The sequence below is a fragment of the Pseudophryne corroboree genome, chromosome 2 (assembly GCF_028390025.1).
Source record: "Pseudophryne corroboree isolate aPseCor3 chromosome 2, aPseCor3.hap2, whole genome shotgun sequence".
Lineage (NCBI taxonomy): Eukaryota > Metazoa > Chordata > Amphibia > Anura > Myobatrachidae > Pseudophryne > Pseudophryne corroboree.
In genome coordinates, this window is record NC_086445.1 from 125,980,412 (window position 1) to 125,996,211 (window position 15,800).

Genomic DNA, 15,800 nt, shown 5'->3' on the forward strand with positions numbered 1-15,800 from the left:
TCACTGTGCTACCAGCGTTACAGTGTATCACTCAGTGGAACATTCACTGTGCTACCAGCGTTACAGTGTATCACTCAGTGGAACAATCACTGTGCTACCAGCGTTACAGTGTATCACTCAGTGGAACATTCACTGTGCTACCAGCGTTACAGTGTATCACTCAGTGGAACAATCACTGTGCTACCAGCGTTACAGTGTATCACTCAGTGGAACATTCACTGTGCTACCAGCGTTACAGTGTATCACTCAGTGGAACATTCACTGTGCTACCAGCGTTACAGTGTATCACCTAGTGGAACATTCACTGTGCTACCAGCGTTACAGTGTATCACTCAGTGGGATATTCTCTGAGTTACAGTGTTTCTCTTAGGGGGACACCTCCTATGTTTCCTGTATTACATGATATCTCCAAGTGGAACGCCTTCCATACTTCCAGAGTTACACTGAATCTTAAATCCTCATTCATTTCTTCAACATCGCTCACAAGCTTCTCATTCTTCAACATCGCTCACAAGCTTCTCATTCTTCAACATCGCTCACAAGCTTCTCATTCTTCAACATCGCTCACAAGCTTCTCATTCTTCAAACATCGCTCACAAATTCTTCATTATTCAGTGTGCTTCATCATCGTTCTCAAATCATCATTCATTTCTTCAGCATCGCTCACAAGTTCTTCATTCTTCTGTGTGCTTCACCATCGTTCTCAAATCCTCATTCATTTCTTCAGCATTATACGCCAGTTACTACGGCTAGTTCTGCATGGGGAAAACCTACATCCGGCCATCCCTGCTCTGGCCCAGCTGTGGTTCCTCTTTCCGATCATCGGAAGAACCCCCGAGTTCTCAACACTCCAATTCCAGGTCAGTGACACAATGTGTGCAATGTAAGTAAAGGTAAATTGTTTTGTTAGACAGGTTACACTGTGCTGCAGGGCATTAAAGCATTATTACTGATCTTACCAGCTATTTATTATCTACCTAATAGCAAGTCCCAGTTCTGCTGTCGGACATATGACATATAAAGAGCAGCCGTTGTTTGCCAGTGAAACATGACCGGAATTTAAGACCTTTCAAATGAGATCTGTGTTACATTTCATGTAAGGCAATAACCCATCATGAGATATCATAACGAGTGCCAGGAAGTTCCAGGGAAATGAGATTAGAACCCATACATGCCTAGGCTTAATTCACACAGACTATAAAACCACCGTGAGAACAAAACATGATGGGAGTTCAAAACATTTCTGCTAACAGAAAGAACATTACTTAAGGTGACCATGTACTTTGCAGTTCTGCCAATGATGGTGAGTGTATGCGGCCGCATGTTCCATGATCATCTGACCATCTTAGTTTCAGGGCCTATCCTTGTTTCTATGCAATGACCTGTAGTCCTGTCTACCAAATAAACTAAACTACTGTAACTTTCATCACTAAAGAAAACGTAATGTCAATATTCCACTGGTTTGGAAACATTAAATTCTAGTCTTGCTTCTCGGGTATTGTTATTTGCATTTGTTTATATAGCTGAAGTACAATTTCTGGGAAGAACATCTAATACAGTTTGCATCTAATACAGTCTGCTCTAGACCAGCACCAACATTTGCTGCATTGAGAAAGCGTTTCTCTTGACAAACTATACTATATAAGAGCGTCCGAGGATGGACTTCTCTCTGAGTGTGAGAGGTGCGGTGCGAGTGCGTGTGGTGGTGCCTGCTGCCGTGCAGGTGTAGACTCGGGACTCACCAGGCGCCGCTCTCTCTCACCTTCAGGTACCGGAACCTTCAACGGACCTGGAATTCTTCAGTCGGATCCGGACACGGCGATTCCCTCTCGGAGCTGACCGACGACCTAGCTGAGGAGAGAAGGGTTTACATTAAGGGGGTATCGACCCTTCTTCCGCTGGAACAGGGGATACCCCAGGGGTGGCCGCGACCTTCACCGGCTGGGTGAATGGTCATCACCGGCACAAAGCCTCAGCTACCCAGCTTTCACTCACTCGCGCTCTCGCACGTAGTGTGATGAAAGGGATTATCACGTCCGTGAGCAATCCTAACTCCGGCGCTCGGGGACAAACAAGGGACAGACGTACACGGATGCTACTCACCGTCACAAGTCTTGCACTCCGATCTTCTACACTTACAGGTCCCTGTAAGGAGGCAAAGAGAAACAGCCGTGCAGGGCCTAACTCCACCCTAGTGTCACACCCTATACTAAATACAACGGCAGAGCCCTCAAACTAGCTCTGTGGGTGTGGTGCAACAAAACTATACAAACACAGACACTTTGCCCTGCACGGTAACCACATACATCACAATATCGGAATGCAATATCACACGGTGTTGTCCCTTTTCTACCCGACTCAGAACACCTAGTAGTGGGGAGCGCACAGCTCACCCACCTACCGTACTCTCAGGGTGACCTGAGCCTAATGCCCAGCGCCACCTTTACTCACCTCGGGGAAACACGGATTAGCTGGGCCTAGCGCCCCCTAACTGCACACCGGCCGGAGGCCTGACTTCGCCCACGGGCCTAGCGCCCGCCTAACTTGCTGCCCGTTGGGTGACCTGGGACTTGTGCCCAGGGTCACCTTATCTGTACCTACTGGCCAAAATACGCTAGGGCCTAATGCCCTCTATCGCCCACAGGCCTATTGCCTGATTTGTCCCCCGGGCCTAGTGCCCGCCTAACTGGTGCCGCAGGGGTGGGGTGGCTTGGGCCTAATGCCCAAACCACCTAATCAGACAAATGACCCCCAATCTCCTAACTGCGCCACAGGCCTAGTGCCTGACTTGTGCCCTCGGGCCTAATGCCCGTCCCTGGTGGTCGAGGGAGGAGAAGGGAAGGGGGGGGGGGGGGGGAGGATAGCCTCACTGAGGCCTTACCTAACCCGGGGACCTCCACCGTCTTCTGCCGCTGACCCGTCCTGGCCAGCGGCGCCTCCGTCTTTTCCCTGCGTCCAGCCGCCGCTGGACATCTTCTTTCTGGAGCCCGACCGCTGACCTCTTCTTCCTCCGCCAGTCTGGTCTTCTCCTTGCGCCGCTGGGATCTTCTGCGCTCCGGCGCGCCGACCTCCGTCCTCGCTGCTCCCGGCCGTGTCTTCTCTTCTTCGCGCTCTTCTGCGCGCGCCCGGCGTCCCTCTCCTCTTCGCCGCTCTTCGGCGCGGCCTCTCCTTCTTGGTCCCGCCCACTGTCAGACGTCAGACGCCGGGGGCGGGGCCTATGACGCAGCGAGTGCCGATTGGCTCGCCGCGTCTCTTCCTGATTGGCCGCCGCTCCGGGAGCCGCGATTGGCTCCCGGAGGGCGCCAACATTCGAATCCTCCTGCAGCCTCCTGTCCGGTGCAGGGAAAAGGGTAATCCCTGCACCGGACACCCGCCGCCACGCACCAAGCGCTGGGGACAGACAAGCTGCCCCAGCGCTGTCCCCAGCTAGGGAACACAACATGGATGTGCCCACAGGGCACATCCTTACATTAGCACCCATCATCAGCTCTACTCAGGGTCAGACTGGCCCACAGGGATACAGGGGAAATCCTCGGTGGGCCCCACAGGGGCCAGGTTCTAGACCAGTAATTTTCAACCTTTTTTTTACTCGCGGCACACCGAACAATATTTTAAAATTCCCAAGGCACACAATCAGTTCACCACAGCAAAAAAAAAAAAAAATACACATTGGCCCTCACAGTAATAAAAAATCCACACATACATTGGCCTACACAGAAAAAACAATCACATTGCTCCCCACATAAATCATGTTGCTCCCCACACAAATCCTATTGCTCCTCACATTTATTATTCACATTGTTCCCCCCATAAATCCATATAAATCCTTATTCTCCCCACATAAATCCTATTGAAATCCTATTGCTCCCAACAGGAGAAATAAAATAACAAATATTAGCCCCTACCGGTCAGCTGTCCTCCTCCCTGTCCCTCAGTGGCGGGGGTTGTTCATACTGGAGTGCTGCGAATACTGAGCAGCGGGAGGTCGGGCAGGTGGATGTGGGTGGGCAAGGAAAGCTGTGTATGCAGGCAGGAACTGGAAGATGTGTATGCAGGCGGGTGGGCTGGCTGGGTGGTGAGACGCGGCGAATGTGACCTATGATATCACACCGCCGCGTCTTCAAGGCACAGGTCACGGCCGGAGCACCACTGATCCTCTAAGAAGAGCCCGGGACAACAGTTCACTCTGAAGGTGCAGGAAGCTGCTCTGGCTCCGCGGCACACCTTGCAACTGGTTGCGGCACACTAGTGTGCCATGGCACACTGGTTGAAAAAGCCTGTTCTAGACTATGCACTTGCATTGTTACTCAATTAGATGGGCACTTGGTGTAGCAGGACCATGGGTTAATATAAGTGCATGGTTCATTTCTATGGAAATTACACCAAGATTTACCTTCTTGCCAATCAGTTACAATAGTAGTCCCAACACACCCCTGTCCTCTTTAGTGCTTGGCCAAGCCTCTGTGGTGGCTGGCAACACCCTCTCTGGAGACTGGCCACACCCCATAAGCATGGGCCACTGCCAGTGGATTCTCCTGGTGGGTCCTTCATGTCCCAGTTTAACAGTGGCTCTACTATCGGACTCCACCCAAGCCACTTGCCACCGAGTCTGGTATCTTAATCCCAACAACTGCTCTTTCATTGCACCAACTGGATCCCTACCCCAAGACTCTGCCTCAGTAATGGGCACCATCAGGTGTATGCCTGGTGATTTGGTAGCTATTGCATCTATGCACTGTATGTTCTGCTAAACCCATTTCCCTGTATGTCCTCTGTATTACTTTGTATGGCACTGCGAAGCTTGTGACACATTATAAATAAAAGTTGTTGATAATGATCTTCTTGATAGTTCTATTTCCACCTGATTGCTGGTTGATTTTCATTAAAATATTTTATAATATCCCCTATTGTTTTCTTGATCACTATCAATAACAGATGCAATCTAAAATAAGATTTTACTCACCGGTAAATCTATTTCTCGTAGTCCGTAGTGGATGCTGGGAACTCCGTAAGGACCATGGGGAATAGACGGGCTCCGCAGGAGACTGGGCACTCTAAAAGAAAGATTAGGTACTATCTGGTGTGCACTGGCTCCTCCCACCATGACCCTCCTCCAGACCTCAGTTAGGATACTATGCCCGGAAGAGCTGACACAATAAGGAAGGATTTTGAATCCCGGGTAAGACTCATACCAGCCACACCAATCACACCGTATAACTCGTGATACTATACCCAGTTAACAGTATGAAATATAACTGAGCCTCTCAACAGATGGCTCAACAATAACCCTTAGTTAGGCAATAACTACATACAAGTATTGCAGACAATCCGCACTTGGGATGGGCGCCCAGCATCCACTACGGACTACGAGAAATAGATTTACCGGTGAGTAAAATCTTATTTTCTCTGACGTCCTAGTGGATGCTGGGAACTCCGTAAGGACCATGGGGATTATACCAAAGCTCCCAAACGGGCGGGAGAGTGCGGATGACTCTGCAGCACCGAATGAGAGAACTCAAGGTCCTCCTCAGCCAGGGTATCAAATTTGTAGAATTTAGCAAACGTGTTTGCCCCTGACCAAGTTGCAGCTCGGCAAAGTTGTAAAGCCGAGACCCCTCGGGCAGGCGCCCAAGATGAGCCCACTTTCCTTGTGGAATGGGCTTTTACTGATTTAGGATGCGGCAATCCAGCCGCAGAATGCTCCAGCTGAATTGTGCTACAAATTCAGCGAGCAATAGTCTGCTTAGAAGCAGGAGCACCTATTTTGTTGGGTGCCTACAGGATAAAAAGCGAGTCAGTTTTCCTGACTCCAGCCGTCCTGGAAATATAAATTTTTAAGGCCCTGACTACGTCCAGTAACTTGGAATCTTCCAAGTCCCTAGTAGCCGCAGGCACTACAATAGGTTGGTTCAAGTGAAAAGCTGATACCACCTTAGGGAGAAACTGGGGACGAGTCCTCAATTCTGCCCTATCCATATGGAAAATCAGATAAGGGCTTTTACATGACAAAGCCGCCAATTCTGACACACGCCTGGCCGAAGCTAAGGCCAATAACATGACCACTTTCCACGTGAGATATTTCAACTCCACAGTTTTAAGTGGCTCAAACCAATGTGATTTTAGGAAACTCAACACCACGTTGAGATCCCAAGGTGCCCCAGGAGGCACAAAAGGGGTCTGAATATGTAGCACTCCCTTTACAAATGTCTGAACTCCAGGCAGTGAAGCCAGTTCTTTCTGGAAGAAAATCGACAGAGCCGAAATTTGGACCTTAATGGAACCCAAGTTTAGGCCCATAGTCACTCCTGACTGTAGGAAGTGCAGAAAACGACCCAGCTGAAATTCCTCTGTTGGAGCCTTCCTGGCCTCACACCACGCAACATATTTTCGCCAAATACGGTGATAATGGTTTGCGGTTACTTCTTTCCTGGCTTTTATCAGCGTAGGAATGACTTCCTCCGGAATGCCCTTTTCCTATAGGATCCGGAATTCAACCGCCATGCCGTCAAACGCAGCCGCGGTAAGTCTTGGAACAGACAGGGCCCCTGCTGTAGCAGATCCTGTCTGAGCGGTAGAGGCCATGGGTCCTCTGATATCATTTCTTGAAGTTCTGGGTACCAAGCTCTTCTTGGCCAATCCGGAACCACGAGTATCGTTCTTACTCCTCGTTTTCTTATTATTCTCAGTACCTTTGGTATGAGAGGCAGAGGAGGGAATACATAAACCCACTGGTACACCCACGGTGTCACTAGAGCGTCCACAGCTATTGCCTGAGGGTCCCTTGACCTGGCGCAATATCTAGTTTTTTGTTTAGGCGGGACGCCATCATGTCCACCTGTGGCCTTTCCCAACGGTTTACCAACTTTTTCTGGATGAAGTCCCCACTCTCCCGGGTGTAGGTCGTGTCTGCTGAGGAAGTCTGCTTCCCAGTTGTCCACTCCCGGAATGAACACTGCTGACAGTGCTAATATGTGATTTTCCACCCATCGGAGAATCCTTGTGGCTTCTGCCATCGCCATCCTGCTTCTTGTGCCGCCCTGTCGGTTTACATGGGCGACTGCCGTGATGTTGTCTGATTGGATCAGTACCGGCTGGTTTTGAAGCAGAGGCCTTGCCAGACTTAGGGCATTGTAAATGGCCCTCAGTTCCAGAATATTTATGTGTAGGGACGACTCCTGACTTGACCAAAGTCCTTGGAAATTTCTTCCCTGTGTGACTGCCCCCCAGCCTCGAAGGCTGGCATCCGTGGTTACCAGGACCCAGTCCTGTATGCCGAATCTGCGACCCTCTTGAAGATGAGCACTCTGCAGCCACCACAGTAGAGATACCCTGGTCCTTGGAGACAGGGTTATCAGCCGATGCATCTGAAGATGCGATCCCGACCACTTGTCCAAGAGGTCCCACTGAAAGGTTCTTGCATGGAACCTGCCGAATGGTATTTGCTTCGTAAGAAGCTACCATTTTTCCCAGGACTCGTGTGCAGTGATGCACCGATACCTGTTTTGGTTTCATGAGGTCTCTGACTAGAGATGACAGCTCCTTGGCTTTCTCCTGCGGGAGAAACACTTTTTTCTGTTCTGTGTCCAGAACCATCCCCAGGAACAGTAGGCGCGTGGTAGAAACCAGCTGTGACTTTGGAATGTTTAGAATCCATCCATGCTGTTGTAGCACTTCCCGAGATAGTGCTACTCCGACCAACAACTGCTCCTTGGACCCCGCCTTTATAAGGAGATCGTCCAAGTACGGGATAATTAAAACTCCCTTTTTTCGAAGGAGTATCATCATTTCTGCCATTACCTTGGTAAAGACCCTCGGTGCCGTGGACAGTCCAAACGGCAGTGTTTGGAATTGGTAATGGCAATCCTGTACCACAAATCTGAGGTACTCCTGGTGAGGATGGTAAATGGGGACATGTAGGTAAGCATCCTTGATGTCCAGGGATACCATGTAATCCCCCTCCTCCAGGCTTGCAATAACCGCCCTGAGCGATTCCATCTTGAACTTGAATTTTTTTATGTATGTGTTCAAGGATTTCAAATTTAAAATGGGTCTCACCGAACCGTCCGGTTTCGGTAACACAACCAGTGTGGAATAGTAACCCCGTCCTTGTTGAAGTAGGGGCACCTTGACAATCACCTGCTGGGAATACAGCTTGTGAATTTGCCTCTAGCACAGCCTCCCTGCCTGAGGGAGTTGTCGGCAAGGCAGATTTGAGGAAATGGCGGGGGGGAGACGCCTCGAATTCCAGCTTGTACCCCTGAGATACTACTTGAAGGATCCAGGGATCCACCTGTGAGCGAGCCCACTGATCGCTGAAATTTTTGAGGCGGCCCCCCACCGCCTGCGGAGCCCCCGCGTCATGCGGTGGACTCAGAGGAAGCGGGGGAAGAATGTTGATTCTGGGAACTGGCTGACTGGTGCAGCTTTTTCCCTCTTCCCTCGTCTCTGTGCAGAAAGGAAGCGCCTTTGACCCGCTTGCTTTTCTGAAGCCGAAAGGACTGTACCTGATAATACAGTGCTTTCTTAGGCTGTGAGGAAACCTGAGGTAAAAAATTTTCTTCCCAGCTGTTGCTGTGCATACAAGGTCCCAGAGACCATCCCCAAACAATTCCTCACCCTTATAAGGCTCTATGTGCCTTTTAAAGTCAGCATCACCTGTCCAGTGTCGGGTCTCTAATACCCTCCTGACAGAATGGACATTGCATTAATTCTGGATGCCAGCCGGCAAAATATCCCTCTGTGCATCCCTCATATATAAGACGACGTCTTTAATATGCTCTTATGTTCGCAAAATAGTATCCCTGTTTGACAGGGTCACAGACCACGCTGCAGCAGCACTATCTGCAGGTCTCAGTCTAGTACCAGAGTGTGTAAATACATACTTCAGGATAGCCTCCTGCTTTTTATCAGCAGGTACCTTCAAAGTGGCCGTATCCTAAGACGGCAGTGCCACCTTTTTTGACAAACGTGTGAGCGCCTTATCCACCCTAGGGGATATCTCCCAGCGTAACTTATCCTCTGGCGGGAAAGGGTACGCCATCAGTAACTTTTTAGAAATTACCAGTTTCTTATCGGGGGTACCCACGCTTTTTCACACTTCATTCACTCATTTGATGGGGGAACAAAACACTGCCTGCTTTTTCTCCCCAAACATAAAACCCTTTTTTAGTGGTACTTGGGTTAATGTCAGAAATGTGTAACACATTTTTTATTGCCGGGATCATGTAACGGATGTTCCTAGTGGATTGTGTATATGTCTCAACCTCGTCGACACTGGAGTCAGACTCCGTGTCGACATCTGTGTCTGCCATCTGAGGGAGCGGGCGTTTTTGAGCCCCTGATGGCCTTTGAGACGCCTGGGCAGGCGCGGGCTGAGAAGCCGGCTGTCCCACAGCTGTTACGTCATCCAGCCTTTTATGTAAGGAGTTGACACTGTCGGTTTATACCTTCCACCTATCCATCCACTCTGGTGTCGGCCCCACAGGGGGCGACATCACATTTATCGGCATCTGCTCTGCCACCACATAAGCCTCCTCATCAAACGTGTCGACACAGCCATACCGACACACCGCACACACACAGGGAATGCTCTGACTGAGGACAGGACCCCACAGAAGTCCTTTGGGGAGACAGAGAGAGAGTATGCCAGCACACACCAGAGCGCTATATAATTTAGGGATTAACACTATATTGAGTGAATTTTTCCCAATAGCTGCTTGTATATACAATATTGCGCCTAAATTTAGTGCCCCCCCCCATCTCTTTTTAACCCTTTGAGCCTGCAAACTACAGGGGAGAGCCTGGGGAGCTGTCTTCCAGTTGCACTGTGAAGAGAAAATGGCGCCAGTGTGCTGAGGGAGATGGCTCCGCCCCTTTTTCGCGGACTTTTCTCCCGCTTTTTTATGGATTCTGGCAGGGGTATTTATCACATATATAGCCTCTGGGGCTATATATTGTGATTATTTTGCCAGCCAAGGTGTTTTTATTGCTGCTCAGGGCGCCCCCCCCCCCCAGCGCCCTGCACCCATCAGTGACCGTAGTGTGAGGTGTACATGAGGAGCAATGGCGCACAGCTGCAGTGCTGTGCGCTACCTTGGTGAAGACTGAAGTCTTCTGCCGCCGATTTTCCGGACCATCTTCGTGCTTCTGGCTCTGTAAGGGGGACGGCGGCGCGGCTCCGGGAACGAACACCAAGGACGGGTCCTGCGGTCGATCCCTCTGGAGCTAATGGTGTCCAGTAGCCTAAGAAGCCCAAGCTAGCTGCAAGCAGGTAGGTTCGCTTCTTCTCCCCTTAGTCCCTCGATGCAGTGAGCCTGTTGCCAGCAGGTCTCACTGTAAAATAAAAAACCTAAAATAAACTTTCTTTCTAGGAGCTCAGGAGAGCCCCTAGTGTGCATCCAGCTCGGCCGGGCACAGAAATCTAACTGAGGTCTGGAGGAGGGTCATGGTGGGAGGAGCCAGTGCACACCAGATAGTACCTAATCTTTCTTTTAGAGTGCCCAGTCTCCTGCGGAGCCCGTCTATTCCCCATGGTCCTTACGGAGTTCCCAGCATCCACTAGGACGTCAGAGAAATAGACGTTGCAAATTAGTTATGCAAATTCAGGTTCCGCTCAACAATTTATGTAGTTTTACAATATTTCATATATGTAAAATCTCCTTAAAATGTATTTGATGTACTGATTAAAGAGAGTATAAAGGCATCTTTTTATTTTATAATTTTAAATAGATTATATATATATATACATATCTATCTATCTATCTATCTATCTATCTATCTATCTATCTATCTATCTATCTATATATAAGTTATCCTCATGTATCAGCTGCCTGTCTCCCTATAGATTGTAAGCTTGTGAGCAGGGCCCTCTTACCTCTCTGTTGTATGTCTGGATGCCCTCTTGAGGGAGTCCCCTCATATTACTGTTTTATTTCAAATTGTAAAGGGCAACAGAATATGTTGGCGCTATAGAAATAGCTATAAATAATGAATACGGCAGGTAGGGATAGCAGAAGAGAGTCACATTAGTAGGGGCAGATGAAGGGTTGGTATCGGGTGACCGGTGGTTGGGAGAACACCAGTCACCTTACCGACACCGGGATCCCATCTGTCACATGGCCGACGGGGGAATCGAGTGCAACGAAGTACCTTGCGGGCTCGGTGGCTCGCTGTGTTCGCCACAGGTTCTATTCCCACTCTATGGGTGTCGTGGACACCACGAGGGGGAATAGTTCCTGTTGGTCGGCATGCCGACTGGCGGGGTAGTCAGTGTTCAGGATGCCGGCGTCTGTATTGTGACCAGCGGTCTCCTGACCGCATCCCGTTGGGGAGATAACTTTTAGGTGCGTAGCCAGCTTTCCATTGGTGTAAGGAAATGGTGACAGGCTGCATACAGGCAAGTGATTAGGTGAGTGCGGGGTAGACAGAAGAATCTATTAATGAAGTTGGTTATTCAGAGTTCCACAAAGCAGAACAAACGAAAAGTAATAACTGCTGCTTTTCATTTATAATATCACACACAGAGTCACTGAGAGTCTCTTTGTGTTGTCGCTGTGAGGAGAGGGAATGCCAAGAATAATGCTTGTCGGGAGGAGAGCTGGTATTACAACAAGCTAGATGGCATAATTGGCACCTCGTCTCTCCAGACTAATAAACTGGCACTAACAGGAGACAGACAGGAGCTACTTCAATATTTGTCAGAAAGTCACATTTAGAAATAATCTTTTTAGAGTTTATAAACAGTGTATGCCACTCTGTACACGCTGCCACATCTATGTTCACACTGCAGCTATGCTGAAAGCTACTTGGGATACACCAACGGGTGAGCTAATAAGGAAGCCAGTAAGGAACAAGTCTCTCCATTTACAGTGATATATAAATAGCAAGTGCTACTAAGTAGTCACAGCAAAAGCAAAAAAGAAAGAATATAAGGCATCGTGCTCTACTTGTATAATAACTATAAACAACTAAAAACATGTACACAAGAGGGTGTGACCCCATTGTAGCCCCCCATTTAATCCTCAGTCAGGCGCAGCTGGCCTGACAGGTGATACAAAGCTGTTCTTGCTCCCCTCTCCACCCCGAGGGGGTGCAGGGGCCTGTCCCTCCTAGTACCTTCCTATCTCTATGTGCTGTTCGAAACCCCCCTAGTCAGTTTTCCCGCCGCCTGCGTGGAGTGCAGTAGTGACCCTTCTGGCCTCTCAGTCACACTGCGCCCAAACTACTCCGACTTTTGAAGGTTCGTATTTCCTTTTATTTTCATCTATTATTTATTTTGCTCATTATATGAATGAAAATTACAAAGGTTGTGGACATTTTGCGGAAATGGTGTCCAGGGTGGCCTCTCAGGCACACTGCACCCAAACTTATACTCATGTTTTCTCATTTTTGCTTCAGATTTTCTGCTGAAATGGCCCATAAAACCTACGATTTCTCTCTTTCTGTACGTCCTTAGGTGCTAATGATGATATTCTAACAGGCGCCTGCAGGCGCACTGCGCCAGAACCCGGGAGTCCACGAAGTGCGCCTGACGGAGGGTTAAACGTTCTGTTAAAACTCTTCTTTTCACAGAAGCCTTCCACCCCTCCTGGTAACCCTCCAGAATCTGCAACTCGCTGCTCTGCTCGCTGCACCCCTTTGTGTCCGGTGCTGTTCTCTGTAGAATTTAAGCTGATTTTGGCGGTACAGGACCGCTTTTCTTGCACTCTCCAACCGCCCTGCTTGCGGGCTGCAGTGTCAGGGCTGTCTAGCCAATTTGGCTCCCAGTGCGAGATTTCAAAGTGCCCCCCACCCCATTGACATAAAAAAATGCGCCCCCCCCCCCATAGATCTAACAAAAAAAAAATGTGCGCGCCGAAGGCCTCATTAAAATGGGCATGGTCTCATTAAAATGGGTGTGGCCTCATCTAATATCATCACAGCCACCACAGGGGGAAAAAAAATTCCCCATTTTACACATTGTGGCAGGCACGTGTCCCCATTTTACGCATTACGCAGGCAAGAGTCCCCATTTTACACACTACGGCAGGCAAGAGTCCCCATTTTACACACTACGGCAGGCACGTGTCCCCATTTTACACATTACGCAGGCGAGATTCCCCGTTTTACACAGTGTGGCAGGCACGTGTCCCCATTTTACACATTACGGCAGGCAAGTGTCCCCATTTTACACATTGCGGCAGACAAGAGACCCCATTTTACACATTGCGACAGGCAAGAGTCCCCATTTTACACATTACGGCAGGCAAGAGTCCCCATTTTACACAGTACAGCAGGCAAGTGTCCCCATTTTACACAGTACAGCAGGCAAGTGTCCCCATTTTACACAGTGCGGCAGGCAAGTGTCCCCATTTTACACAGTACAGCAGGCAAGTGTCCCCATTTTACACAGTGCAGCAGGCAAGTGTCCCCATTTTACACAGTGCGGCAGGCAAGTGTCCCCATTTTACACAGTGCGGCAGGCAAGTGTCCCCATTTTACACAGTGCAGCAGGCAAGAGTCCCCATTTTACACAGTATGGCAGGCAAGAGTCCCCAATTTACACAGTGCAGCAAGCAAGTGTCCCCAATTTACACAGTGAAGCAGGCAAGAGTCCCCAATTTACACAGCACGCAGGCAAGTGTCAAGTGGGGGGAAAGGAAGGGAGAGAGAGGGGGGGGGAGAGAGAGACAACTTACATATGAAGGATCTTCCCGCTCTTCGGGTCAGTCGCCTCTCCTTCCTCGCGCCTCCTTCTTCCTCGCGCCTCCTCCTTCCAGCTTCCTCACGCCTCCTCCTTCCAGCCCTCCTCCGTCTTCCCGAGTACTCCTGCTCGAGGGGCGGAGTTTCGCGGAATGACGCGATTGCGTCGTGACGTCATGACGCAGCCGCGTCATTCCGCGAAACTCCGCCCCCCGAGCAGGAGTACTCGGGAAGACGGAGGACAGGGACCAGCAAAGTGCCGTGGCGGGCGCCCCGTGCGGTTGCACGGCTCGCCCGCTGCAAGAAACGGCACTGCGCAGTGTCCTATGGTTGGGAGAGTTTAGGAGGACCCCTATTTCTTGCCTCTGAGCATGCCCCCAGTATGTTGAAAAAGGGTGGCATGGCTTTTACGGCAAGGTCACGCCCCCTTATTCACGGATGCTCCCCTATGTGCTACTCTGGAACTGAACAACGTATTATTATTATCAGTTATTTATATAGCGCACGCATATTCCAAAGCGCTTTACAGAGAATATTTCACCATTCACATCAGTCCCTGCTTCCGTGGAGCTTACAATCTGTATTCCCAACCAAATGTACACACACACATACTCTTCACACTAGGGTTAATTTTTGTTGGGAGCCAACTAATCTATCAGAATATTTCTGGATTATGGGAAGAAACTGGAGTACCTAGAGAAATCCCACGCAAGCACAGGGAGAATATACAAAATCCACACAGTTAAGGTCATGGTGGGAATTGAATCCATGACCTCAGCCCTATGAGGCAGTAATGCTAACCATTACACCATCCATGCAACTATCTCTCTCTCTCTCTATATATATATATATATTTAAGTGTTGGCCATAGAAACCAATCAGATACTAACCAATCGGATCCCTCCCAGCATGCACCACAGCCGTCCCCTGTCACTCTGCGCATGCGCAGAATGAATTCCAGCGCCGAAAACCAGTAGTCAGGGAAGAGCTGTCCTTCGCCATGCTAATCGCATATGATAGTACATATGTGATTAGCATCGCGACGATGGATGGCGATGTCACTTAGTACCTCCCACCCTACGTCTGGTGCAGTTGCTCTGCCTGAACATGGCCTCTGTGGCTGTGTGTCTGAAAACTTAATTGCTGTAGCTGACATTCCCATAACATGCCCATAAAATGCGTTCATCTCCCAGTTACCACACAGGAATGCCATCACTTTGCCTCTCAATTTCTGATGCCGTCTGACCCAATGGCAATAGTACTTTTGCGCATACATTAATTTTTTGCGCATGCACAGTAGCAAATAATCGCTCAATTACGTAACATCAGCATTGCGCACTGGGGGTCATTCTGAGTTGATTGCTCGCTGACGATTTCCGTAGAGCAGCGATCAGTTAAAAAATCAGCAAAACTGCCCATGCGTATGCACCGCAATGCGCACGCGCGTCGTACGGGGACAAACAACATCGTTGCTGTGCAATACTTCTAGCGACGAATCAATTCGCACAGCCAATCGCAAGGAGACTGACAGGAAGAGGGCGTTTCTTGGTGTCAACTGACCGTTTTCTGGGAGTGGTATGGAAAACGCAGGCGTTTGCAGGGCGGGTGTCTGACGTCAATTCCGGGACCTCCGACACTAGAATCATCGCACAGGATAAGTAACTACAGGGCTGGTCTTGTTTTGCACAAAATGTTTTTGTACCGCTCGGCTGCACATGCGATCGCACACTCGCAAAGCGAAAATACACTCCCCCCGTAGGCGGCGACAATACGTTTGCACGGCTGCTAAAAGTAGCTAGCGAGCGATCAACTCGGAATGAGGGCCACTGTTTGCTTGCAAATCATAACCTTAGTATAAAACCAGAAAATGTGACCATTGATACCAGGTCAGCGGATTTAGGACCAGATTTATCAAGCCTTGGAAAGAGATAAATTGCACGGTGATAAAGTACCAACCAATCTGATCCTGTCATCTTTCACACACAGCCTGTAACATGGCCGTTAGGAGCTGGTTGGTTGGTACTTATCACCGTGCTATTTCTCAGTCGCCAAGACTTGATAAATCCGGGCCTAAGAGTTTTGACATTTAATAAACGGACACATTTAAACTAAAGTGTGTA

The 15,800-nt window shown here is 49.3% G+C and overlaps 1 long non-coding RNA gene across 1 annotated transcript in view; it reads left to right on the forward strand.

The window, feature by feature from the left end:
• The first annotated feature begins 1,230 nt into the window (after positions 1–1,230).
• The window catches only part of LOC135002868 (uncharacterized), a 34,849-nt gene continuing 20,279 nt past the window's right edge, over positions 1,231–15,800 (forward strand). Inside the window, exon 1 of the long non-coding RNA XR_010204020.1 lies at positions 1,231–1,303. This is a non-coding gene — a long non-coding RNA (uncharacterized LOC135002868). The remainder of the gene's footprint in view (positions 1,304–15,800) is intronic.